We start from the raw sequence: 26,012 nt of genomic DNA, 5'->3' as shown, positions 1-26,012 counted from the left end.
GCTAAACCACATCAATGAATGAATCAATACACCTAATTATTAGGGTCTGGCAGTATTAAGTCAGAATTTCTTATTATTTTAAAGTTGAGAAAACTAGATTGTAGGACATGTTCTTAAAAACATTGCTAGACATTTAAATTTTAATATTTTAATAAATATAGTAATCAACTTATTTTATATATTCAAAAAATGTTTGCATATCTCTCATGTGTCAGGCAGTGTGACAGGTACCTTTAGTTAGATGGAAAAGAGGACAGGCAAGGCCCATGTTCAAATGGAACTTATATTCTAATCAATATGAGATAATAAATTTTCTGTAATTTACAAAGTTAATTGATATTAGTGGATAATTTTAACAGTGTGAGAGAATGAATGAATGCATGTGTATGTCAATATGTATACAGATAGTGGAAAATGCAGATGTGGTGAGACATAATAGGTACAGTATGCAAGAGTAACACAAGTGGTAGTAACCAACAGAGGCTAAAGGAGGACACTATTATGTTACCTGGGGTGATCAGAGGTGGTTTAAAAGAGAAGCAGGGTATGAAGTGTCTCTTTAAGAATGGTTATAATTTGAGAACTTGGAGAAAAAAGAACTGTATGAGGGAAAAACAGCAGAGAAATAAAAATTCATTACCTCTGTCCCCTAGTCTTACCATTAGGTGAAGGAGGCAAAAATTAAACAAGTCTACTAAAAATTTCATAAAAGTATGCACTTAATGTGTTTAAAATGAAATATTTTTATCAAAAGTTTAAAAATCTTCAAGAACTTCAAGAGATTATAAATATTGCTATTAGTAAATATGGCTAATGGAATTTAAATATGTTAGCAACTTTATAATCACTTATCTATTACAAAAAATACATGATCAAGCTTATCTAAAGATAAGATTCAGAAATTCCTTGAACTCAAATTTTCACTTAGTTGAATGTAACATTTGATTTTTTATTATTCTTTTGACTATCTTATCTTTGTTCTCAATAACTTTTCATTTAAATTTCTTACGACCATTAGACACTAAATGTTACTATTTATGAATTGAGAAATTATTAGCATGATAACCCAAATAGTTTGAATTGGGGGGTGGGTAACTTATTAGGCAGTGATGACTGCATTTGCAAGTGTAGGAACTGAATGAGAACATAATGTACTGTTAGAAGGAAATGTAAGAAGTCCTGTGTCATCTAAGTTAGAATATGTGAGACAGAGGTTGTTGAATAATACTGCTAGAGAGCTATTTGGAGACCAGAAGATGGTAAGTCTTCTAAGTCAAACTGTGGCATACAGATGCCCTCAGGACAGTGGTGAGCTACCAGTGGGTTTGTAACAGGGAAAGTATATCTGCTTTTTTTTTTTTTTTTTTTTTTGGTCTATTTGTTTTTAAGACCTTCTAGGGGCAATAAGGAAAATACATCAAAGTGAATATAAAGTAGCAGGGAGGTAACTTAGCAGGTGCTTGGGGTGATCAAGGAATAAATGATGATTTCTTAAAATGAGCTGATAGCAAAAGAGATGGAGGGAAACAATCAAATTTGAGAGATATTAAGGATATAAAATTGATCAAAATTGACAATTAACTGTAGCAGAGGAAAATGTATATGTGTCACTAAGTATTTTAGGGAAGTTACAATGAAACTTAAACTAGATTATGAAGTTGGGGGATGCACATGGAATAAATGGAAACTATTCCCTAGGTATTTGGAAACATTTTAAACTTTTTAAGCAATAAGAGTAATATGATAGAAATGGCATTTGGGAACATGAATATTATTGGAAAATGCAGTTAAAATTGAACTAAAAGAATATGTGATGAAGTGGGTATATTCTGAGTGGTACTAGCCTGAACTGTGGTAGATAAAGGGAATACAAAAGATAGTTTTGATTCGAGATGTGTCACAAAATAAAACATGAAATAATATGATTAATTCAACCTTTCAGTAATTTTTTTTCTATCTAAATTATGTGCTGGTCATTGTGTTCAGAAAGAGTAATAAATACAAAACAGTATGTACCCTAACTGAGTTTAAGGTCTAGTAGAGAAGGAATCGATGAAATGTATGTGTGTATTATTTATACTGATGATGTGTCTTAGGGAAGAATTATTAATAAAGGTTTTCATGAGAACTGATAAAAAGACAGAAGCAAGTATTTGGGGGAAGTGAGAAGAGCAATTAAGGAAGCTGATTGATGAAATATGTGGAATGAGATATAGGCTCAAAGTTTTCTTAAATCGTATTTTAAAAAAGAGTGTGGTAGTATTACTAGAAATAGGGAAATTTGAGTTAGAGGGTTATTTTAAAGGGAAAAACAATCGAGCTTTTTGTTCTATGTGAAGTGATGTTAGTGCATCAGAATAGAAATACTCATTATATTGTTGCTTATGTGGGGCTAGAACTTAAAAATACAGAGTGTAGCTGTATTCCAAATTAAAAGATGTAGTGCAAAACCAGAATATGCAAATCTCAGGAGAAATATAAAAATTTTAATGTAAAGTGATGCAAATTACATAAAAATACATTTACAGTAAAATGCGTATTTTGTAGTAGAAAGCATATCTCCCGTGAATTTTTGGTAAGTATTGTTTCTTTGTATTCTTCAGACATTCTATTCTCCCTTCTACTCTTCTCAGGAAAGACGTACTTACTCTCTTCAAACATTGAAAATAGAAATATTTTTGTAAATAAACACATAATGAACATAAAGGCAAAGAATATTTTTATGAAGTCTAAATCAAGAGATTAGATAAAATACATTAAGTTTGAAATACTTAGGATGAAGAGATAAAAGGTAAAGTGAAAAATACCTATTTCTGGCCAAGAGGTAGTTACTGGCAGGATTTACTCTCCTAGTCTCTTATCTAAGAAAAGCTATACAAAAATATAAACCAGTGGTTTTCAGATGTTAGATATCAAGCAACGTAGGACATTGAATCTTAAAAAAAGGGAGACTGGAATTCTCATACTCTGTTAGTGGGACTGTAGAATAATACAAGTTTCTATTATGATCAGTGGGAAAATGAAAGACACACTACACTAGCAAGGGAAAAAGGGAGGGTTTTTCCCTTTCGTTTCTTTTTTTCACATTTGCAAAGTACTCCACAAGTTAGCCAAAAGTTTCAAGTAAAATTCTTTGGTTTTTTAACTGGCATGAATAAACATTATATTGATATCCTCTGGAAGAAACACTAGCTCACCCAGGTTTTCACTACTGTAGATGATTCTTACTGGTCCCAACTTGTATTGTGATCATCAGAGTATAAATATTTGAAGTATATTATTCTTCTTGAAGAAGAAGATTGTAATAACAACATTGCTACCCAGTGAAGAGAATATTAGAGTTGACATCTTCCAAGGAAACCCAGTAGTGTTGAATGTGCCAACCCCCTTGCTGTTACTTGAAACTTAACAGTTGTCACCTCCTGCCTGCTACTTCACTGATGAAACATTGATTTGGAGATTGGGACTGGAGGAGCACAATAGAAACTCCGACTAACAACTCTATTAGATTTGGAAAGTTTTGTTCCCATTTTCATGGAAACAGCTCTTTTAGTCTTCACAGACTATTGCAAGGAAAGCCCTTCAGCAGTCATCATGGCCAGAGATTCTTGGTGGGCCAGTTGGTGGGATCCATGGGTGATCCAACCAGCCTGCTTCTGGTGTCTGTGTGTGAGCCAACTACGGGGGACAGTGGACCAGCTATTCAGATCTGTGGACTGATAATTGAAAGCCTCTGCTCCTTTTCTAGTCCTTAATTATCTCCACACAATTTAACCATACCAGTTCCCTCAGTGGGAAGGACAAAAGCCAGGCTCTCAGGCAGCAACCCAAATGCCTGGGGAAGTCAGATGCTCACTTCACTCTCCCTTTCTCCCACAGTAGAATTTGCAGGCTGAGGGGATATCTCTTGGTGCTACACTGTACCAACTTAGGTGAGAGACATTGTGGGTCAAAAACTATCCTTATTCTTTTCAATGCTTCTTTTCTTGTTTCTTTGAGTCATTGTGCTTCTACAACTTTTCTTCTGGATTCCAGAACTCTTGTGAAGGTATTTTCCTCATTCCATGGTTATGAAATGGATGTTTCTGTGGAGACAAGAGCTAAAAGTTTCTATCCCACTATCTTGCTGACATCAGTACTCTCTTGTGTTCTTTTTGAATATTGATTTCCACCTATAGAATGTTGTTTTCTTTATTCTTGTTTATTATATCACAATTATACCCTTGTACGTTATATCAACATCTTCCAATGCTAGGCAGTCCCTGCCAGCATTAATTTCTAAATATTTGTCTCTTTTTGTCTTGGACATCTTTCTTAGATGACCAGATTTTACACAGAATATCTTAGATTGCTCCATCTTCTGAGCTGTCTAATCTTTCTGCACATGTTCTGTTTTTCCTCCAATTTTAGCCCCTTAGACATTTTCACTGTTGTATCCCTAGCGTCCGGCACTAGTGAACACTGAAATGCGTAGAATTTAAATGAATGTATTTAGGTTATTATGTGAGAAATATTTTAAAATGCAAAGCTTATGTTGTTATTCCACTGTGTAAAATATTTAAACAATTTAATCAGTCAGTGTTGCTTACAAATTTATTATGTTGGCATAAAAGTCTCCATGAGCTGGCTCTGGTTATTTTCCCAAGCTCCCCAATGATTTCCTCCTCTAAGTGTTGACAGCCTATCTCACCTCTTCTCCCCTTGAATGACTGTATTTGTTTTTCAAGTATTTCAGCTCAAATGCTTAGCTTCTTAACTCTTCCAACAGCTAATTATTTTCTCTGTGCCACAAGTATAATCTATAGCTAACTCAATTATAGCCGCAGTTCTCTATACTGACATTGTATCGTTGTAATTCTGTGTCTCCCCTGGAGTGATCATTTATATAGGGAAGAGATTCCATTTCCTTAAATCTTATGTGTTGAGAACACAAACAGTGCTCAATAAATGTTATGTGACTAAGTCAGGAATAACTGAATAAACTGATATATTGGTAAGGTTTTACATCCTTGAGATAATATTTTGAGTCAGAAATTCTAGATGATCACATGTAAGGGAAAATAAAAATTTGAAAGATTTTAAGGAGAATAAAAGCAATTTAAAAGTACTGCTAATTTCCATTTGAACTGAAAGTATAGTAAGATTTAATCTAAATATGAATTATAAAAATTATGTTATGAAATTTAATTCAAATTTGAATTATTACAGTACTCCTTTTCCTTTCCTTTAGATACTGAGCAGAATGATACAATAAAATGTGTTTACTATTAAGCACATAAGTAAGGAAGTTAACAAAAATGCCATTTTTAATGAAAAGTTTCATAGTTTCTCACAAGGTATACATTTATAAAACTGTGAAGAACAGTAAAGCAATTCTGTGTTGCTTGAATGATAAATAAATTCTAGCGAGTTTTTAAATGTTAGCTTCTCAATGATCAGTGTCATTTAAAATCTCTACCTATTGTGTAGTTCTATGATGACTCTTAACAGATATATGTAAATATAAGTTTTGGAAAACAGAGAAGTTACTTTATTTATTTTTAAATATAGTTTTTATATATATAAGGTATAAAACATGATGTTTTTATATATATAAGGTATAAAACATGATGTTTTTATATACATAGCAAAAGATTATTGTAGCCAGGCTAATTAATATATCCATCTTCTCACTCTTACCTGCTTTTGTGGTTGGAGGACCTGAGATCTACTCTCTTATCAAATTTCCAGTATACAATGTGGTATTATTGACCATAGTCAATGGGTAAACTGTACTTAATTAAAATTAAACTTCTGGTTTGCAAAAAGGCGATGAGAAGAGAATGAGAAGACAAGCTACAGATGGAGAGAAAATTTTCAAAAGACATATCCTATAAAGGACTGTATCCAAAATATACAAAGAACTCTGAAAACTAAATAATAAGAAAATATACAACACAATTTTAAAATCAACAGAAGACCTGAACCTCACCAAAGATAAATAGATGACAAGTGAGCATATTAAAAAAATGTTCAGCATCTATATCATAAGGGAATTGCAAATTAAAACAACATAAGGTATCACTGTACAACTAAATGGCTCAGGTTTATAACACTGACTATACCAAATGCTGACAAGGATGTGGCCCAGCAGGAACCCTCATTCGTTGCTAGTGGAAATGCAAAACATTACTACCATTTTAGAAAACAGTGTAGCAGTTTCTTACAAGACTACACACCCTTTAACTATACAATCCAGTGACCATGCTCCTTGGTATCTGCTCAAATGAACTGAAAAGTTATGCTCACACAAAAACCTTCACACAAACACTTATAGCAGCTTTATTCATAGTTTTCAAAATTTGGAAGAAACCTGGATGCCCTCCAGTAAATAGATGGATAAGTAAACTATGGTATATGTAGTTGAGCCAATCTTGAAAAACTACATGCTATATGATTCCAAATATATGATATTCTGAGAAAGGCATTGGATGATTGTAGGGATAAGGCAAATATTCACTCATAACTTAGGAAGCCAGGTGTCCCTGTAGAAGAGTTTATAAAACTCTTATGCTTTTGAAAGGGGGATGAAATTCTTTGCCAAATGTATCTTCATGAAGATTTCTTCTTCTTCCTTCATGCCCCTTTTCCTTTTTTAGGTTCCTAGTACACTCCCTCCCAATAGACATCACTAGGATCATCTCCAACCTTCAGAAAAACAAAATTGAATAACATGAAACAACAAGAATGTCTTAGTCTCTTTCTAACTAGGAGGTTCCTTAGCTCCTATGAGAATTTGCCTACTGCTTTCCAAAAACTAGCTCCTTATATCAAAATACGTATGAGAAGGCAACTTTCTTAAGTTTAAAACAAATTCTGTTCTTCCATTCACCCATTAATCAAGAAGACGAACTCAAATGATATGAAAGAATTGAGAAGGTCTAGCTCATACTGGCTCCCTGTCCATCTCTTTCCGTCTACACTCAGAAGTAGTTGGAGGCCTCTAAATTTGCCTTGTTTTGTCTTGTCAGGCAGCCTGCTTTCTGGTCAGTACTTTATGAATATTGCTTTCTTCTAGCCTGTTTTCTTTCTCTTTTCTCTTACTGTTTCTGTCTCATTAAAAAAAAAAAAAAAAAAAAAGGAAAGATAGAAAGAAAAGAGTAGAATATGCATATAGTTTTTTAAAAGTACCAAAAGCAGTAATAAAAAGTCACTCTGTTATTGCCAAACCTCCCTTACAAGCATTTTTATTTCTAGAAGTAAACATATCTAAGTGTTTATTTTCTCTTCTTAGTTACCTCACTAATGGTGAATAGCATGCTTATGTCCCTATTTCTTGCATTAATTCTAGACATTATCTTGATTCTTAGCTATGAGACATGAAGCTATAAACCCCTTATCTTTTTTCCAATATCCTTTTACGAATGTGCTCTACAACTATTGTCCTCTTAATTCTCCACAGTGGTACTTGATTCTTCTCTATATAAACATGAAGATATTAGCATTGCTACTCTTGTATTTATCTGTACTCATCCCTCTTCTCAACTTTTGCAACTGTATCTTTAGATATCATCCAGGTTAAAACTGCCTATGTGTGCTCTGATAATATTCTTGTCGTCTGTGTGTTATATTATAGATTAATTCTAAAAGGTGAAAAACAAAAACAAGATTTACATAAACTTTATTTATTTATTTACTCAGTCATTTTACCATAGAGCAAGTAGTGGCTAAGATTTTATTTTTTTTCTATAGGTCCAATGTCCCTCTCCCTACCATTCTGTGTATAATATTTATAGTTTTTCCATCAAACGGCTTCCCTCTAAATTCCATGAATTATTATAATCATTACATATTTTACTTTGCTTCAGGTATGTTTTCTATAAATTTCTTATGTGTTATCTCCACACACACTTCCTCCAGATTATCTCATTGATTTTCTTTCTTATTTTTAATTGATAAATTTATAGCCTGTTTTCAGGATATCATTAGTATTTTCAGTGTATCATCATACTGTTTGCTGAAAAATAGCTCTTCCCACAATAATCAATATTTCTATTTTCACAAACAACTGGGCATTGAAGCTCTAGGAGGACGACTGGCAGAATGGTAGTGGAATACAGAGGTTATATATCTCCTGGGAAGTAAAGTAACTTCAAGTGCATTTCTATGGTTGGAGATTAGCAAAGAAAAAACTTGGTTTTAGGTCCCAGTAAGGATTATAATTTTCCATAGTTCAAGTTCAGGTTGTTAAAGGACCCACCAATCAGAGTCAAATGTCCTGTCTCTGTTCAGCGGAGCTTCATTAGGTGAATGTTTATGAGATGATCAAAATTACATGAATTTGCCCTCCCTCCTACTCTAGACCTGACAACTATATTTGACCTTCAGGATCACTGTGTTTGACCCTATATATGAAGGTATTTACCATTGACTGCTACAATGAACAGTTTCCAAAATTCAGTGGATTAACTAAATGAAACACTTCTTAAATATATTTTGTTATGTAACTGTCTGATGCTGGTGAAGGATCTCTCCTGGGAACCTGTCATCTAGTAATTCTGGACTTCAAGGTCCTTCTATTGTGTGATTTCGACATCTCAGATCCTTTACTTATAGTCATAAGGATGAAAGTTAGGTCCCTAGCCAAGGACCTTGCAGGGAATTTTAGGGAACAGGACAAAGCAGAGTACATCACTACCTTCCACATTCTATTTTCCAAAACTAGTCACAGGGTGCCAGTTTTTAATTACACAGAATTGTAGAAAATACAGTCTCTCTGTGTGCATTGCAAGGAGAAACATGATTGATGAGAATATATTCAGTCATGTTACCAAAACTTTTATGTTCTGGCTGTTGCTAAATGCCATGTCAGGATAGAGTGCTTCTCCTTGGAGAGGCAATAATAATTAACAAAAAAAAAAGTGTATGGAAACTGGTTGAAAAATATTGAAAAGCAAGAGAAAATGAACATTTTTATGAAGACTATAAGTCTAAAAGTGCTTTATTATAGAAAACAAACAAAAATGTTAGAATACTATTTGTAAATGTCAATAGAATACCATATGATACAGACTTTGTCAAACAGAGAGGAAGCTATAAAAAGCCTATTCTATGACTTACCAAAGATAAAAAATATTTTAGTTACTCTTTTTCTAAAAAAAAAAACAACAACAAATGCCACTGCTTTTCCTTTTTTCTTTCTTCTTTAATGCATTGGTACAATTGACTACTTTCTTTTAGGTTGGGTTTCTCTGAATTTAGAGATATGCCTCTTGGAGCATATAGGCACCAATCAAATAGCTATTCCTTGTATGCTGTGTGCTAAAATACAGGTAACTCAGCCAAAAAATAGGTTAAATGACGTTTAGGTGAGTTTTCATTACTCTGGAGAGTCATGTAACTGGATAAAAATCAGCCCTCAAATGCAATACAGCATTATTTATTCTGGTGTGTAAGCGTGTAAACATGACAAAGTGAAGCTGTTAAAACAATGAAATATTATCCCTCTAAAGATTTAGAACACAATTTAATATTACAGCATCTGGCTTACTCTTAAGAGTATCTGATTTTGTCATATATGTATTTTAACTTCTCATTCTCTCTAGTGGTTCCTGCCTTTAGGGAACCTCAGCGTTGCTTTAGTTACTAATGCTGACGCCTATGATTAATGGAGGCTCATCACCTGAGATTGTTTGCTCCCACTTGAAGTCCCTACAATATTACAGAGTCTATACATACTTGATGACATACTCTTTTAACACAGGGATACAACGAAGGTAACATGTATATGAGTTACGGAGCGAGACATCTATTCTGGCACATGGAGTCTCCCCAGAAGGTGAAACAACCACACAAGGAATTCAGGAAGATTCTGGTGTGGTCACATTTCCCCTGCAGGTCCTTAGCCAGAGAGAACCTAAAAACAAGGAAGACAGATGATTTAGTATGGTATGAGGGGACTGAAACAAGAGTCTTGCTATTACGTTTCCAAGTTTAACCTGCATTTAAATCTTTTATTATATGTGGACATATTCACTCCCAGAATTTAGACGCATTTCACTTCTTAGATTTCTCACTTGGAAATATAATAGGTTGCGCAGGAAGATAATTTTCTTTCAAAAGTATATTGGGAAATTATATTTAGTATTCTCATAACTTTTCAATTAGTGGTAAGTCATTCTGTGATGTTAATTAATCTTAAAATTATTATTAAAATTAGGTGCTAAATTTGACCAACATTTACAGATAAAGATCAACAGAAGTATAATTTAGATATCCAACATTTGGGCCTTAAGTTATTACATAAATTCTTAAAATAAGAGAAGTAAAAATAATCTATCTACAAGCAGAATGTTATTCTGAACACAGAGTGTATAGACAGTCATTTAGTAGAGAAACCAGTTCAATTTCTACTCACAGTTCTTGTATCTTCAAATTATACTTTCAGTGTACTCTTCTTCCTTTAGAACTATCATACAATTCAGAAAGAGATTTTTATCTTAGCCTGGGTTCCCCAGAAAGTGTAGTCTGAGAGAGAGTGCTTCGTTGCACTCTGTAGTGGCTGCTAACTGGTTGTTCCATCCCCCATAGAATTGAAGTGTCTGCTTCTCAGTTTAGATAGGGCTGCCTACTGAGTGGTGAGAAGAGTAGAAGAATTTATCCATAGTTTCCTGTCTCTCACCGATAAAAGTTTGGCTCCACTGGCTGGTAACATGTGACTAGCTCTAGGTTGTGCATACGTGAGCACCAAGCAGAGTCCCATGGGGCCATCCTTAGGGATTCCCCTGCGTAGGAGAGGAAGGTACAAGGCAAGACGCTGTGAAGTTGTCCCGCATGGAGCATGTGGACCCCACCCAGATCAAATCTGCACAGTGACAGCTCTCACAAACCACTGGTAAGCCCTGGGAGGTCTGAAGGGGTCAACGTGAAAGAGTCACGCATCCCAGCACCTCAGATACACTTCCCGCCCTTTTGTGTCTCCCTTTTGCTCTGCAGTACGGGGCCTCCGTAACTGTGAGAACAGTATATACCCTCATTTCTTTTTTGAGCGGACTAGGGAAGGGCAGAGGTAAATTTCAGTTATTCTTAGTCTCCCTCAGGGCGTTAGGTCACGTCAGTCTACAAAAGATTTAAGGAACAAGGATCACCGAAGCAAGCTATGCCTCTGCTGCTTCACCGGGTCTGTCCTGACATCTTTATCAATATCATTGTCTCTGTGTTCTACTGCCTTTCTAGATTCTCTCACCTTCCTCTAGTTCTTTGGCCAGTCTATACTTTACTAGTGGAGTGACCCCAGTCCTTTATTCTTGAGAGGTCTGAGCCTTTAGTTGCCCCGCCTTTACCAGGTCACGGTTGCTGCAGTTCCCACATCCAGGGCCATGGGGCCGGGAGTTACCCCAGTGAAGCCCCTGGGTTTCAGACATTCTCTTCCCTACTGGTACTGTCCTGTCTGCAGAGCTGCAAACCTAGCTCCTCATAGCAGTGTGGCCACTAGGTCACTCAGAAATTCATGTTCATACCTACTTCAGCAGTCTGTTCTTTTCTGGCTACTTTTGATGATTAACATTATATATATATATATATATATTTTATATATATATAAAAGTTACATATATATGTGTATCTTTTGAAAAGATATGTGTCTAGTAGGTGATTAGTGCAACAACTATGATAGAGTCCATTTTTTTTTCAGTTTGACTTTTTGTTTATATTTTTAGTTACATAATTTAGATATATGAGTTGAGTCAAAATTATCTGGATGGTTAGATGCGTTTCTTCCTTTCAGAAGAAAAAATTGTTTAAAAAATGTGATAGAATTCAAAGTTAGTTTAAGTCAGAGCAATGGTAATGATAACAGTTAATCTTAGTAAATGCTAGAGCTTTGTATAAAGTACTTTAATTTGGACCCATTCGATGCATTCAACCAAGAACCCTAGCAAGTGGCATTATTAGAATTTTTTTAATGGATGAGGTTATTGAATATCAATAATCTTTACCTTTTGTTATCATGAACAGCAATTCCAACCAATGCTGTCTAACTCCAGATCCACAGCTCTTAAAAATATATTATCTTAAGTTTATGCATTCAGTTAACAAATATTGACACCCTTAAGTGTTAGGGATACAGCAGTGCCTCAAAGTCTTATTCTAGTGAGACTCAGAATAAGCAAATTAATGTATAATATCAGTAAAAATAAGTGTTGAGAAGAAAATTAAGACAAGGTAAAGGGATAGATGATGACAAAGGAAGGGATTGGTGAATTCAAGGAAATTCCCTGTGAGAAAATAAAAGTTGAGTGAGTGTTTGGCCTATATATTTTTTAACAAATAGGAATATAAAGGTTTTACTTTTCTTACATATGCTCTGTACCTCTAGTTACTGTGATCATGCATCATAATACAATATTTAAATTTCTGTAAGATTTCAGTAAGATTCACTAAATATATTAAGCTTCAAAAACAATGTATACAGTCGTATTAAATTTTATACTGATTGTGATTTTGGTAGCTACAGATTGTTATAAATTTCCTAGCAGTCATTCATTACAGAAAAATGATACATTGCAAGAAATTATTTTCCTGAGAAATAAATTCTATGGAGGTGAGTACACATCCATTTAATTTTAGTGTAGCACCATTCTGAGACATTCAAGTCAGAGTTTTAGAATTCTCCCCTGGAATCATGAGACTCACTCTCTATCAAATTTAGAAGTAATCAACTCTATGTGGCAAACCAAGGATTAATGAAGTGCTTCTTAATCTTTAGAAGAATGTATGTGCTCAGTAGTTAAGGCTTAAGTCCGAAATAATGGAATTGCAGTACCCTTTCACTTTCCTGCCAGGTTATATCATGTAAATAGAGCTTAAATAGATTTAATCCTAAAATATATCCATTTTGTAACATATTTAATGGCAATGCTGAATCCTTTGAACTGTAGACCTTTTATCTTAATTGGAATAAATAATTGCTTTACAATATACTAACATTCTTTTAGATCTTGAGTTTAAAAGGTGTAGAAAATCTTGTTACTTTCTGGTAATGGGGTCCAAGAGGCTGATGTAACTTTAATAGCTTAAAGAAAAACACTTCATGTATTCTGGAGGGGGTGGGGAAGGTAGATGTGGAAAACAGAAGTTTTATACAAAAATTTTCCAGTCTGTGTATCTGAGAGAGTCTGTGGGGAGTAAGTTACCACAGATGACTGTGGTGAAGCCACAAAAGTCTTTTTATGATTGAACCAGTGCAGATTAACAGAGTAGATAGGCCTGTTCCCACTTCCATCACCAAGTAAAGATGTTACTTAATTTTCTGGTTCTTCTTATTTATCTTTTCTTCCCGTGATATTCATCTTGACATTAGGGACCTAGGGATTGTTAAGTAAACACATTTTTAAAAGTGAAAGAACAAATAATTGATCATTTTTTCATACGTTTAGAAAAACAAGCCTTTTGCTTGTATTTTATGTTATAATAAATTCTGATTAGTACACAGTTAAGCATCTTATAGTTTAAAATCTTATAGATGTAATAAAAATGCAAAATTATTGATTGATCCAGGTTCTTAGTATATTAGAAGTATCACATGTTTAAACATGATATATAGATATAATCCTTCTTATATAACTCATGACTTCATATATTTCATTTATTCTATAGATAAGCCATTAGCCATGTACCTATCTCGTAAGATATGATGCTTTCTGGAGTTAGCAAGTATCCTGTATGTCTTATTCACCCAGTAGGTCAGAGAGAGAGATATGATAGCCAGAATACAAAGACCATGTTATATTATGCTGTGAAGTTTGGATTTTGTCCTGAAGGCAATGAAGGACTTCCGCCATTAAAGAGTTAGTTCATTAATTCTTTAGAAAAGACCATCCTGACAGGAGAGTGTAGAATGATTGGGAAAAGGGTAGTATTAAATTTGGGGGAGCAATTGAGAGAATAATGTACACATCTAGGAAAGAATTAACAAAGGTTTGATCTATGGCAGTAAGAAGTGTGGAGGGAGACTTGAGAGGAGAGTAAGAAGACATACTCATAGGATTCGGTGACTAGATTGGAGGAATAAGAACAAAGGAGATTAGTTTTGTTAGCTTGAGTGAATCAGTAGACTAAATGCTCCATGCATTGACATGGGGAAGAGGAAGAGCAATGTGAAAGAGGTTAAGAGTTCTCCCTTAGCCCTGCTAGTTGGGAATGTCTGTAGTATATCCAAGTGTAAACATTTTGTGGACTACTTGATATATTAGACTACAAATAGGCTGAGATAGAGTTTGGTTGTCAGTGATTATTTATGTAAGGTTATTAAATCACAATAGGAATGTTCATGCAGCTATTTTTTGAGAGAAGAAAAGAAGACTAAGGTCAAACTCTGTGAAGGTTAACATTTAAGAGATTTGTAGCAGACGAACAATCCAAGAAAATGACTTTTAAGAGAGATAGGATGAAAGGTGGAATTTGATCTCCAATAAATCAAAGGAAGAAAATGTTTCTTTTCATCTTCTCATTCCTAATATTTAGTATTTTGCCTGATACATTAAAAAAAATTCCCATATGTCTTGAAAGAAGAAATCCAGCTTCAGCAGTCATGTGTTTCTCAATGGAGATTTCCTAAGAGTTATATGGGAACAGGAAGTAGATTATCATTTGTAAATACAGGGATAATTCTGCAGAGCAAACCAATGGCTAACTAGCAAGATGCTGAGCCTGTGAAATGCAAGCATGAAGCATGCTCCCTCCCTGTATGCCATCGTACAGATGCTCCAGATGAGATATTTGAATGATGGATTTGCAACAATCTCTGTGAAGTTGTTTGGAAAATGTCATAAATAACTGAGACCAGAGGCAGTGAAAACGTTCCCTCTTCATAAATAACTACAGATTTTGATGTATTTTCATTCTGTCTAAATTCAAAACATGAGCCCTAAATGTAGATTCTGATGATCATATTAAAACAAAAAAACAGAGAAGCAAAATATAATGATTAAATATATCATGTTTGTAGACTGAGAGACTAGAATTCAAGTATAGATACCAACAAGTCCTAATTGTTTGATTTTGCTTATTTTACCCTTATGGGGCTTGATTTATTCATCTACAAAATATGAATGTTAGTACTCTTTACATCACAGACTTGAGCAGTGAAAGAGAGTATTTGTAAAATGCCTTACACAGAGCATGGCACTCGAAAAAGAGTTATATAACTATATCCAATCTCTTGTAGTAACCTATAATGAAAAAGAATACAAAAATGAATATATGTGCATATATGTATGACTGAAACATTATGCTGTACACCAGAAATTGACACATTATAACCGACTATACTTCAATTAAAAAAAAACTCAAATATAACAATAATTAGAGACTCACTAGAGAAGATTATAATGATTCCAGTCAGAAAGAAATTAACTTAATGCTGGTCAGTTAATTTCTGTGGAAATTATCTTTTAATAAACATATACAGTTTCTTAAAAATAGATAAAATTAAGGAGAAATTAATATGTTGATAAAAATAGATTTAGAAAAACTGAATTAGATATCTGGGAAAGATTGGTAAGAAGCCATTTGTGAAAAAAAATGCAAGGGAACACTGTCTTTGACGGAAGTGCTGGCTGTTAAGAGGAAAAATGATTTTAGTTGAAGCCAAGGAAAAAGCTAGTGAACACAAATAAAAAATTACCCCTTTTCTCCTTGGGCTTAGTAGTAGCGAAATACAGAAAGAGCTGAATCCTAGCTTTCCACGAGAAGGTAATAATGACATGAGCCAGGGAGAGAAAACAAAACAAGCTAATGCAGAAGGAGGGAACAAACAAATAAAACCCCAGAATATCCTAAAAGTATTGGAGTGACATGCATATAGCTCACCCAGTCTATACTCATGAGACTGTAAGCTTGGGAATAAACTTGACTAAATATTCATTGTTTGAATCAGAGATTTCTTTACACAGCTATAAAAAAGTGGGATACACCTGACAAGTTACAGCTACAGTGAAAAGAAGAGGAAAGTATATATTACTAAATGAAAATGGGAACATATTAGGCATATTCAAGTTTTGCAGCAAAAGCAAAAATAAAAACTCCTTTTTTAAAAAATTCTCTAGTGATAACTTCAGAAACTTACTTAGGAAACTTACTTAGGAAAGTTGGCAAAAAAAAAAAAAAAAAAAGAAAAAGAAAAAAAATAAGTCCCTGCTTAGATTTCTGTTTGGGATATATTCCAAATGGTCCTAAAGACAATCAAACTCTATTCTTTTGACAAATTTTCCTAGAGTTGACTTTGACCAGAGATTTCATTTCCTGCATTACTAGCTACTGTGCATTGAGGTTCACGCTCTTGGCCATTTTATACTTGCTGCCATTGTAATATCTTTCTCATTGCCCAATGCGTCCTTGAAGAGCCATGGTGGGTTTAGAGTTGAAACAACAGGTCACACTTTTCATATCCTTTTGCCATTTTTGTTGCTTTTCTGTAGTTCGTCTTAAAATTGTGCTTTCTAAACAGGATCAATTTTTATAATAAGGTATAATGTATAAAAATCATACTGCATTTTCTTTATATAGCTTAATAGCATCATTTCAGTTCAGAGCTGAGTCAGTGTGCCATGTATTGTTATAGTTTTCAGCCTCCTGTATCTGTGTATCTCTTCATTACCACAGCTAACTGTGGGCAAAGCATTTACTGTCTTGAGTCTGAGTTATTGTATTTGTTTCTTACCTAACTTTCCTCATTCTAATTCATTTTACTCACAGGGCATCTTTCTTAAGCAAGTCTCATGTTAACCTCTACCATCTTCCTTCTAACCAGCAGCAGTCTCCCCTTTTCACAGATTTTCTTTCGGAAGACCTCCACTTCACAGTATTCAGACATGAGATCTAAATACATGTGACTTCCTGCCAAAGACATAAAAGTAGGCTCTGATATTTTGAAGCCACCCATTGTAATTCATACCTCTCTCTCCAGTGATGGGTTTAAAATGAACACATAATGCAGTAGGAATGATGAGGCGTCAGAAGTTTTTTAGGACTTTGGGGGAATTTTTTTTTCTCCCCTTTAAGAGATAAAAGAAGAATGATTTCCCTTTCTGTGAACATTACTCTGAGAGTGTATGAGTTCTGAAACCAGTGCAGACATTTTTGTTATCAAGGGAACTAATTTTAGGATGAAACTGCATGTTGGAGTGAGTAAGGGCTAAGAGATGGGGCTTCAATTGTTAAAGCAGCTCCAGTGATGTCATAATTAAAGCCAGTCCCATGTCTGATGTTTGCATTCACAGAAGCCAATAAATTCCCTTGTTGACAAAGGAGTATTGACCTTCTGCCCTCTTTCCCTATCAAAAATATTTTGTCAGATAGAAGATACTTCAGTTAATAATATCACATCTAAAATTTTTCAATTCTTGTTTGAATTCTACTTCTACTAAGATAGTTAACACCCAATATTCCAAAATTTGAACTTGGACTGCTACCTAATAATTAAACCTAGTTAGTATCAATGTTGTCTTATATCAGATTCCTACATGAGTCATTGACAAAAAGTGTTTTTTATTCTAGCAGCTAATTAATCCCTGTTGAAAAAGTTAAAACAACTCAATTTTGATAGTTATTTGCCACATTTGTCATATTTCCTTTAGTTGAAAATGAGATTTTTTCCAGTTTTACTGAGATATAACTGATACATACCATTGTTTAAGTTTAGGGTGTACAACATAATGATTGATAGGCGTATATATCATGAAATGATTACCACAGTAGGTTTAGTTAATATTCATCACCTCATATAGCTATAATTTTTTAATGCAATCAGAACATTTAAGATTTATTCTCTTAGAAACTCTGAAATATATAATGTAGTATCATTAACTATAGTCACCATGCTGTAATTACTTCCCCAGAACTTATCTTATAATTGGAAGTTTGTACTTTTTATCTTCACCCATCTCCCCAGTCTCTATCCCCCACCCCCTCCAGCAACCATCAGTTGGTTCTCTGTAAGTTTGTTTGTTTTTTTAAAGTTTCCATATAAAAATGAGATCATGCAGTATTTGTCTTTCTCTTTATGACTTATTTTAATTAGTATAATGCCCTCAGGTTTCATCCATGCTGTCATCCATGTTACTTCTCTTTATGGCAGAATAATAGATATAGATATAAGTATAGATATATAACTATATAACTATATATATATATACCACATTTCTTGCTCCATTTTTCAGAAACACTTGGGTGTTTTCAAGGCTTGGCTATTATAAATAATGCTGCAATAAATATGGAGGTGGAGATATCTCTTCAAGATAGTAATTATATTTTATTATTTTCAAATGTATACCCAAAAGTAGAATCACTGGATTATATGGTAATTCTCATTACAATTTTTTGAGGAACAACTATACTGTTTTCCTGCTGCACCACTTTAAATTCCCACCAACACTGTACAAGGTTTCCCTTTTCTCCACATCCTCATTAGCAATTGTTGTAACTTACCCCCCTTTTTTTTTTCAATAATAGTCATTCTGACTGTTTAAGTAGTATCTCATTGTGGTTTTGGTTTGCATTTCTCTGATGATTAGTGATATTAAGAAACTTTTCATGTACCTGTTGGCCACCCATAAATCTTCTTTGGGAAAATGTCTGTTTGGTTCCTTTGCCCATTTTTTAAATTGAATTATTTGTTTTTTTTACCATTGATTTGTATGAGTTCCTATATATTTTAGATATTTAACCCTTTATCAGGTATGTTGTTTGCATATATTTTCTCTGTTTTCATAGGTTGACTTTTCATTTTGTTCATCATTTCTTCTGTCGTGCAGAAGCTTTTTAGTTTGATGTAAAGCCACTTTCATATTTGCTTTTGTTGCTTGTGCTTTATGTGTCATATCCAAAAATCATTTCCAGGACCAGTGTCAAGGGGCTTTTTCCCCCTGTGTCTTCTTCTAAAAATCAGTAGCATTCTACACAGAATAAATGATTTCAAAAACAGTAACATTTATAATAGTATCAAAAACAGAGCAATATTTATGAATTTTTAAAAAAATTTTGTTGAACTATAGTTGATTACAATATTCTGTTAGTTTCAAGTATAGAGCAAAATGATTTACTTAAATATATATTATTTTCCATATAGATTATTGCAAGATATTAAATATAGTTCCCTGTGCTATATAGTAACTCCTTATTGGTTATCTATTTTACATATAATGATGTATGTTTATTAATCTCATACTTCCACTTTATCCCTCTCCCCCCTTTTCCCCTTTGGTAGACATAGATTTGTTTTCTATGTCTTTGAGTCTGTTTCTGTTTTGTAAATAAGTTCATTTGTATTATCTTTTAGATTCCACATATAAATGATATCATATACTATTTATTTGTCTTTCTCTGTCTTATTTCACTTTGTATGATATCTTCTAAGTTCATTCTCATTGCAGCAAATTCTTTCTTTTTTATGACTGAGTAGTATTCCATTGTGTGTGTGTGTGTGTGTGTGTGTGTGTGTGTGTGTGTGTGCGTGTGCATGTGTGCATGCGCATTTGTGTATCACTTCTTTAGCCATTCATTTGTTGATGGACACAGGTTGCTTCCATGTCTTGGCTATTATAAATAGTGCTGCTGTGAACATTGAGGTGCATTTACCTTTCAAATTAGAGTTTTCTATTTTTCTGGATATATGCCCAGGAGAAAGATTGCTGAGTCATATGGTAATTCTACTTTTAGTTTTTGAAGGAACCTCCATACTGATTTCCATAGTGGCTGCACCAATTTACATTCCAACCAACAGTGTAGGAGGGTTCCCTTTTCTCCCCACACTTCCTAGCATTAATTATTTGTAGATATTTTAATGATGGCCATTCTGACTGGTGTGAAGTAAAAACCCACTGTAGTTTTGATCTGCATTTTTCTAATAATTAGCAGTGTTGAGCATCTTTTTATGTGCCTTTTGGCCATTTGTATGTCTTTTTTGGAGATATGTCTATTTAGGTCTTCTGCCTATTTTTTGAGTGGGTTTGTTTTCTTGATATTGAGTTGTATGAGCTGTTTGTGTATTGTGGAAATTAAGCCCATGTCAGTCACATCATTTCCAAATATTTTCTCCCAGTCTAATGGGTTGTCTTTTCATTTTGTTTATGGTTTCCTCTGCTCTGCAAAATCTTCTAAATTTGATTGGGTTCTATTTGTTTATTTTTGCTTATATTTCTTTTGCCTTGGGAGATGGACGTAAGATAATATTTCTACGATTTAATTGGGAGAAGATTTTGCCTGTCTTCTCGTCTAGGAGTTGTATAGTTTCAGGTCTTTCATTTAAGTCTGTAAGCCATTTTGAGTTTATTTTTGTGTATGATGTGAAGGAGTGTTTTGCTTTCATTGTATTACATGAAGCTGTGCCACATTCCCATCACTACTTGCTGAACAGACTGTGTTTTCTCCATTTTATGTTCTTGCCTCCTTTGTCGAAGATTAATTGACCGTAGGTGTGTGGGTTTATTTCTGGTCTCTCTATTCTGTTCCATTGAACTGTCTGTTGTCTGTTTTTGTGCCAATAACTTGCTGTTTTGATTACTGTGGCTTTGTAGTATTGGCTGAAGTCTGGGAGACTTATGCCTCTAGCTTTGGTTTTTCCCTCAGTATTACTTTGACAATTCTGAGCCTTTAGTGATTCCATATAAATTTTAGGATTATTTGTTTAGTTCTTTAAAATATGTCATGTAATTTGATAGGGATTGCGCTAAATCTCTAGATTGCTTTGGCAAGGATGGCCATTTAACAATGTTGATTCTTCCAATCCAAAAGCATGGGATATCTTTCTGTTTCTTTGAATCATCTTGTATTTCCTTTATCAATGTTTCATAGTTCTCACCATATAGGTCTTTTACTTCCTTGGTTAGGTTTATTCTTAGGTATATTTTTTAAGGTGATTTTAAATGGGATTTTTTTTATTCTATCTGATATTTCATTGTTAGTATAAAGAAATGCAACATATTTCTGTATATTAGTCTTGTTTTCTGCTACCTTGCTGAATTCATTTATTAATTCTAATAGTTTTCGTGTGGAGTCTTTAGGGCTTTCTATGTAGAGTATCATGGCATCTGTATATAACGATAACTACCTCTTCCCTTCAATTCGGATATCTTTTATTTATTTTTCTTGTCTGTTTATTACAGCTAGGACTTCCAGTATTATTTTGCATAGAAGTGGTGAAAATGGGTATCCTTGTCTTTTTCCAGATTTTGGCTGGAAGCTTTTCACCATTTTGAGCATTATGTTAGTTGTGGGCTTGTCATAAATAGCTTTTATTTTATTGAGGTATATTTCCTCTGTACCCACTTTGGTGAGAGTTTTTATCATGAATGGAGGTTGCATTTTGTCAAATGCTTTTTCTTTGCCTATTGAGACGTTCATATGTTTTTTGTCTTTTATTTTGTTGATGTGGTGTTTCACACTGATAGATTTGTGTATGTTGAAACATCCTTGTGACTCTAGAATTAATCCAACTTGATCATGGCTTATGGTCCTTTTCATGTGTTGTTGGATTCTGTTTGCTAATATTTTGTTGAAAATTTTTGCATTGATATTCATCAAAGATTACTGGCCAGCAATTTTCTTTTTTGGTAGTATCTTTGTTTGGTTTTGGTATCAGGGTAATTAATGGTGGCTTCATAAAATGAAGCCACTTTTGGAAGACTCTGAGATAGACAGGTACAAGTGCTTCTTTGTAGGGTTAGTAGAATTTCCCAGTGAGACAGTGAAGCCATCTGGTCTTGGACTTTTGTTTTAAAGGAGTTTTTATTTGTTTGTTTGTTTTTAAACAGGTTCTATTTCAGTTGTAGTACCTGTCTGCTCAGATTATGTTTCTTCTTGATTCAGCTTTGGCAAGCTGTATGTTTCTAGAAACTTATCCATTTCTTCTAAGCATATAACTGTAATATTTTCTTGTATTTTTCATTTCTGTGGTAGTGATTTTTTTTTCTCATTTTTAATTTATTTTATTTATTTGAGTCCTCTCTATTTTCTTCATGTTAAGGCTGGCTACAGGTTTTTCAATTTTGTTTATCCTTTCAAAAACCAGCACTTGGTTTTACTGATTTTTTTTCTTTCTGTTTTATTTCTATTTCATTTATTTACTCTCTGATCTTTGTTATATCCTTCCTTTTGCTAGCTTTAGGTTTGTTTGTTCTTTTTTTTCTTTCTAATTATCTTAGGTGGTAAATTAGGTTGTTTACTTGAGATTTTTCTTGTTTTTTAAGGAAGATCTTTATTGCTATGAACTTCCCTTTTAGGACTGCTTTTGCTGCATCCCACTGATTTTGTATGGCTGTGTTTTCATTGTCCTTTGTCTTGCAGTACTTCAAGTATTATGTAGTATCAGTGCATGTCATTACCTATAATAGCAACATAGTATTCCATGGTATGTACTGCAAATTATTCATTATTTATTTAAGCTTATTTTTGCTATTTCCAGAGTTGTGTTTATGTAAACATAACATCAGTGAATATATTCCCATTTGCAAGTATCTTTTACACTTATGCTGTTCTATTTTTGTGTAGATTATTGAACTAAAATTGATTGTCAAAAGTATGTTCATTTAAATGTTGTAGATATTAATAAATTCTCACCAAAGTGTTGCATAAATTTGTGATTGTAACAAAGCCATATTTTAGTGTCTTTTTCTATATGCTAATCTCTGTTCCCGTAGGAAGAAAATTACTTGAGAGACTTTTGTGCACTATTAAAATGTTTTATATATGTGTTAGACATGCATATATATGTAATATATTCTTCATTGTGTGTGTGCATGTATTTTTGTGTGTATATATTATATACTATTCTCCCAAACTGTTTATATAATTGGAAGCGGAAGTTCCATCTTGAATCTGTTATTCAGAGGGAATCTGTTGCGAGCACTCAGTGACAAGTTTCTCCTTGGCAATTTACTTTTTGAGTAATGATTGTTCTCCTGCTTCTTCTTGAAATGAATGAGGTCCAGGTCAAGTCAATTATGAAGGGAGAAAACATTGAAATTAATGCAGATCTCTCAGAGTAGGTTTACATAACCCTAGATTTGTTTAAGTAACACTTAATTTATAGAATGCTTGAAATCTTAATTCCTCAGTGAGTCCTTTTCCAACTAAGTAAACCTGAAATGTAGATGCAGCCTTCAAGAAAGCAGCAACACTCTTTCCTGGCATCCAGCAAAATGCTGTGGATGCAGAATAACTGATTTGCATCTTCAACAGCAAGGAGCCCATTTCTAAATCAACAAGTTGTTCTCAATTGTATAGGCAGGTGAGAGATTTGCTGATTACCAAAGGGATCAGTGATTCAGTCATTCATTTGATCACCCACTCAGCAACCAATTTTAATGTGTTATTTTTAAGAGTATGCTGTCATTCTTCCTTTGACTTTGGGTATGTCTTTCAGGTTCTCAGAGGTAACACTCATCTATAAATGGAGACAAATGGTCCCTCTCTTGAAGTACTTGCAGTATTTAACTAGGAAACATGTATAAGACCTGATGAATAGGCATTTAGTAATTACTCTGTTCTCATCCTTTCCATCATTCATCATCGTTCATCAGTATAAATGATTATTCTGATAATCTGGTCATCAGCTAAGGATTCCTGGTTTAAAAGTATCCATAAGTACAATACTAATGTCTATTTTGAAATTACCCATGCATTGTTTAATACACAAACTGCATATGTGGCTACTTTTCCCCTCTTGTAACAATGTACTCCCTAAACACTTTAATTAACCTTACCTCTATATTTTCTCTGTATGCAGCAGGCGACTCAGTGATATTTTGTTGTCCATTGCTAACAACCAAGTTGGATGGTTTTCACAAGCAGTCCACGTTGCAGAGAGTAAAAATAGTACAGGCTGTACTAATTTTTAGTTTTGTTTCATTTTTATTTCTTGAGAACCTTGCTTTTTCAAATATTGCCATTTTCTTGTATCTTTAATGTCCTCTGAGTTATTTCTATTTAACAAAACACAATTCTGCTCTAGGTCCCTGACCTCCTCAAGCCATACACCCTCCTAGAGGTGAACAAAAAACATATATATGTCCTACTTTGTATCTGTACCTATATTTGCCAAAGGCACTTCAGACTCATTTGCCCTTTATTCAGCACATCATCTGCTTCCCAGAATGATTTCCTTGAACTTCAGTCTAAATTTCAGCAGATGACGCTGGAGTGCACTCTGTCAGCAAACATGGGAAATTGAGAGTCAACGTTGGGTTCCCTTTCCCTAATATTTTATATTGAAAAATGACTTAACATTGTCAGTTTCACGTTTGTTATTTATGGTGTCCCCTGTGTCTTTACTTTTAGCAATTTAAATCCTCTTTAATTTTTGCCTGGAATTTCATATACGGTTCTTGCCAGAGTTACGATGTCCATATTCCTTCATGATGTTTCCCCTGTGTAACTCTTCATCCTTCTTCTCTCATACCCTTCAGTTCCTCAGTGTATTTTGTTATTCCGTGTCTACAATGTTTGCACACAGTGAGTATGAGAAAGAGGACAACCTGAACCCATCACCCCTTTGGATTGCCAGAAATTTCTGATTAAGTCTTATTCATTGCTACATAAGCATGAGTAAGTTTGTTCTCAGAAAAGACAATGATTTACTCAAGTAAAAGATTATTTTCTTATTCCCAGCCTCTGATAATTACTTTACCTGGCATATGTTAGATAACTAACAAATAGACAGATAAATAGATCCAGATATACCTATTACTATATATGCATATATATTTATGTATTTATAATATATGACATATAACATACATCTATCTTTTATGTAATGTATATCCTTTATGTACACTCTGTCTTATGATGGCAGGGAATTGTGCTTTAGTCATCCTTTAAAAATTGTTTTCTACATGGCATGATCCATTTTAGTTAGTAAGTGTTTATTAAATATGAACTGAATTGAGTTAAATTAGCTAAGAAATATGGTTCGAATTACAGTGTATTTGTAACAAAAATTTTAGCTTAATAGGATGACTTGTGTGTTTCTTTTCTGTATTCATTCTTTATGTGTTAATTGCTCTATTGGTAGTTTGACTTACAAGTTTTTCTTCATTCACATTCAGGTCAATGTGTTTGAAAGATAAATATGTAGTGAACAGGGCCTAAACAGGTTTAAAGTACTATTTTTATGGAAAAACCAGATTGTTGCCATAACTCAGTGATTTGCTAATGATCATAGTACTCATGGGTTTAGATAAGTTCTTTTCCTTTCTTGTGGACCAAAAGAAACTCAAAGATGGTTAAGCAATTTGGGACCCATTAGCAATTCAGTAGCCTGCTTTAATATTTCTACTCTTTTTGTTTTATATGGGCATCTATATTTTGAATACAACTTTGAATTTTAAGTAGATCAAATAAATTGTTAGGAAGGCATTCTTCAAACTCAAAATGAAATAGTCTCTGCTTTGTGGTGCCTTTCTTTGCCAACTCCATAAACTTAACCACTTGTTGCTAAGGGCTCCCTTGAATCGAGATTGAATTATAGTCCTTTGCCTTAGATGCTGTTTTTCCTTAACCGTGAATTCCTTGAGTGTAGAGAGCATAGTTCATTGCTCTCAAAATTTTAAGTAAAAAAGGAAAGAAGGAGAGAATGTAGGAAGCATGGAAGGAGGCAAATAAAATAGTGTCTGAATATTTTGTGGCCACTTAATAAATTCTTAGATCCTATTTCTTCCTTTACTGAATTCTGATTGGCTCTGTGTCTAGCAGGATACTATCCAGACTAATCTGATGTCCAGTGTTTTTTCTTTCTTTTCTCCCATTGTGTCACCCGTTTCCCTAAAGCAGCTCTGTGAATTAGCTGTTTGGAAAGAAGTATTTCATTTAATTCATTCACATTTAGAATTGAATAACTATTAAGCTGTTTTTATGTGATATCCATTAAGGATTTAATGTTTTTAAAAAAAGGCATGCTAAAACAAAGCGTGAATCTCTGTGTTTGTTCAGTCAAGCTAGTGTAACAAAATATTGTAGACTGAGTGGCTAATAAACAGCAA

The 26,012-nt window shown here is 33.7% G+C and overlaps 1 long non-coding RNA gene across 1 annotated transcript; it reads left to right on the top strand.

Annotated features, from left to right (window-relative positions):
- The first annotated feature begins 340 nt into the window (after window positions 1–340).
- LOC116666304 lies at window positions 341–17,360 on the top strand. The gene is made up of 3 exons (XR_004323067.1): window positions 341–644; window positions 11,819–11,823; window positions 17,350–17,360. It is a non-coding gene; the product is annotated as an uncharacterized LOC116666304 (long non-coding RNA).
- The last annotated feature ends 8,652 nt before the right edge of the window (window positions 17,361–26,012 follow it).

Source organism: Camelus ferus, chromosome 10 (genome assembly GCF_009834535.1).
Source record: "Camelus ferus isolate YT-003-E chromosome 10, BCGSAC_Cfer_1.0, whole genome shotgun sequence".
In the NCBI taxonomy this organism is placed as follows: domain Eukaryota; kingdom Metazoa; phylum Chordata; class Mammalia; order Artiodactyla; family Camelidae; genus Camelus; species Camelus ferus.
This window is presented reverse-complemented; position numbering and strand designations above follow the sequence as displayed.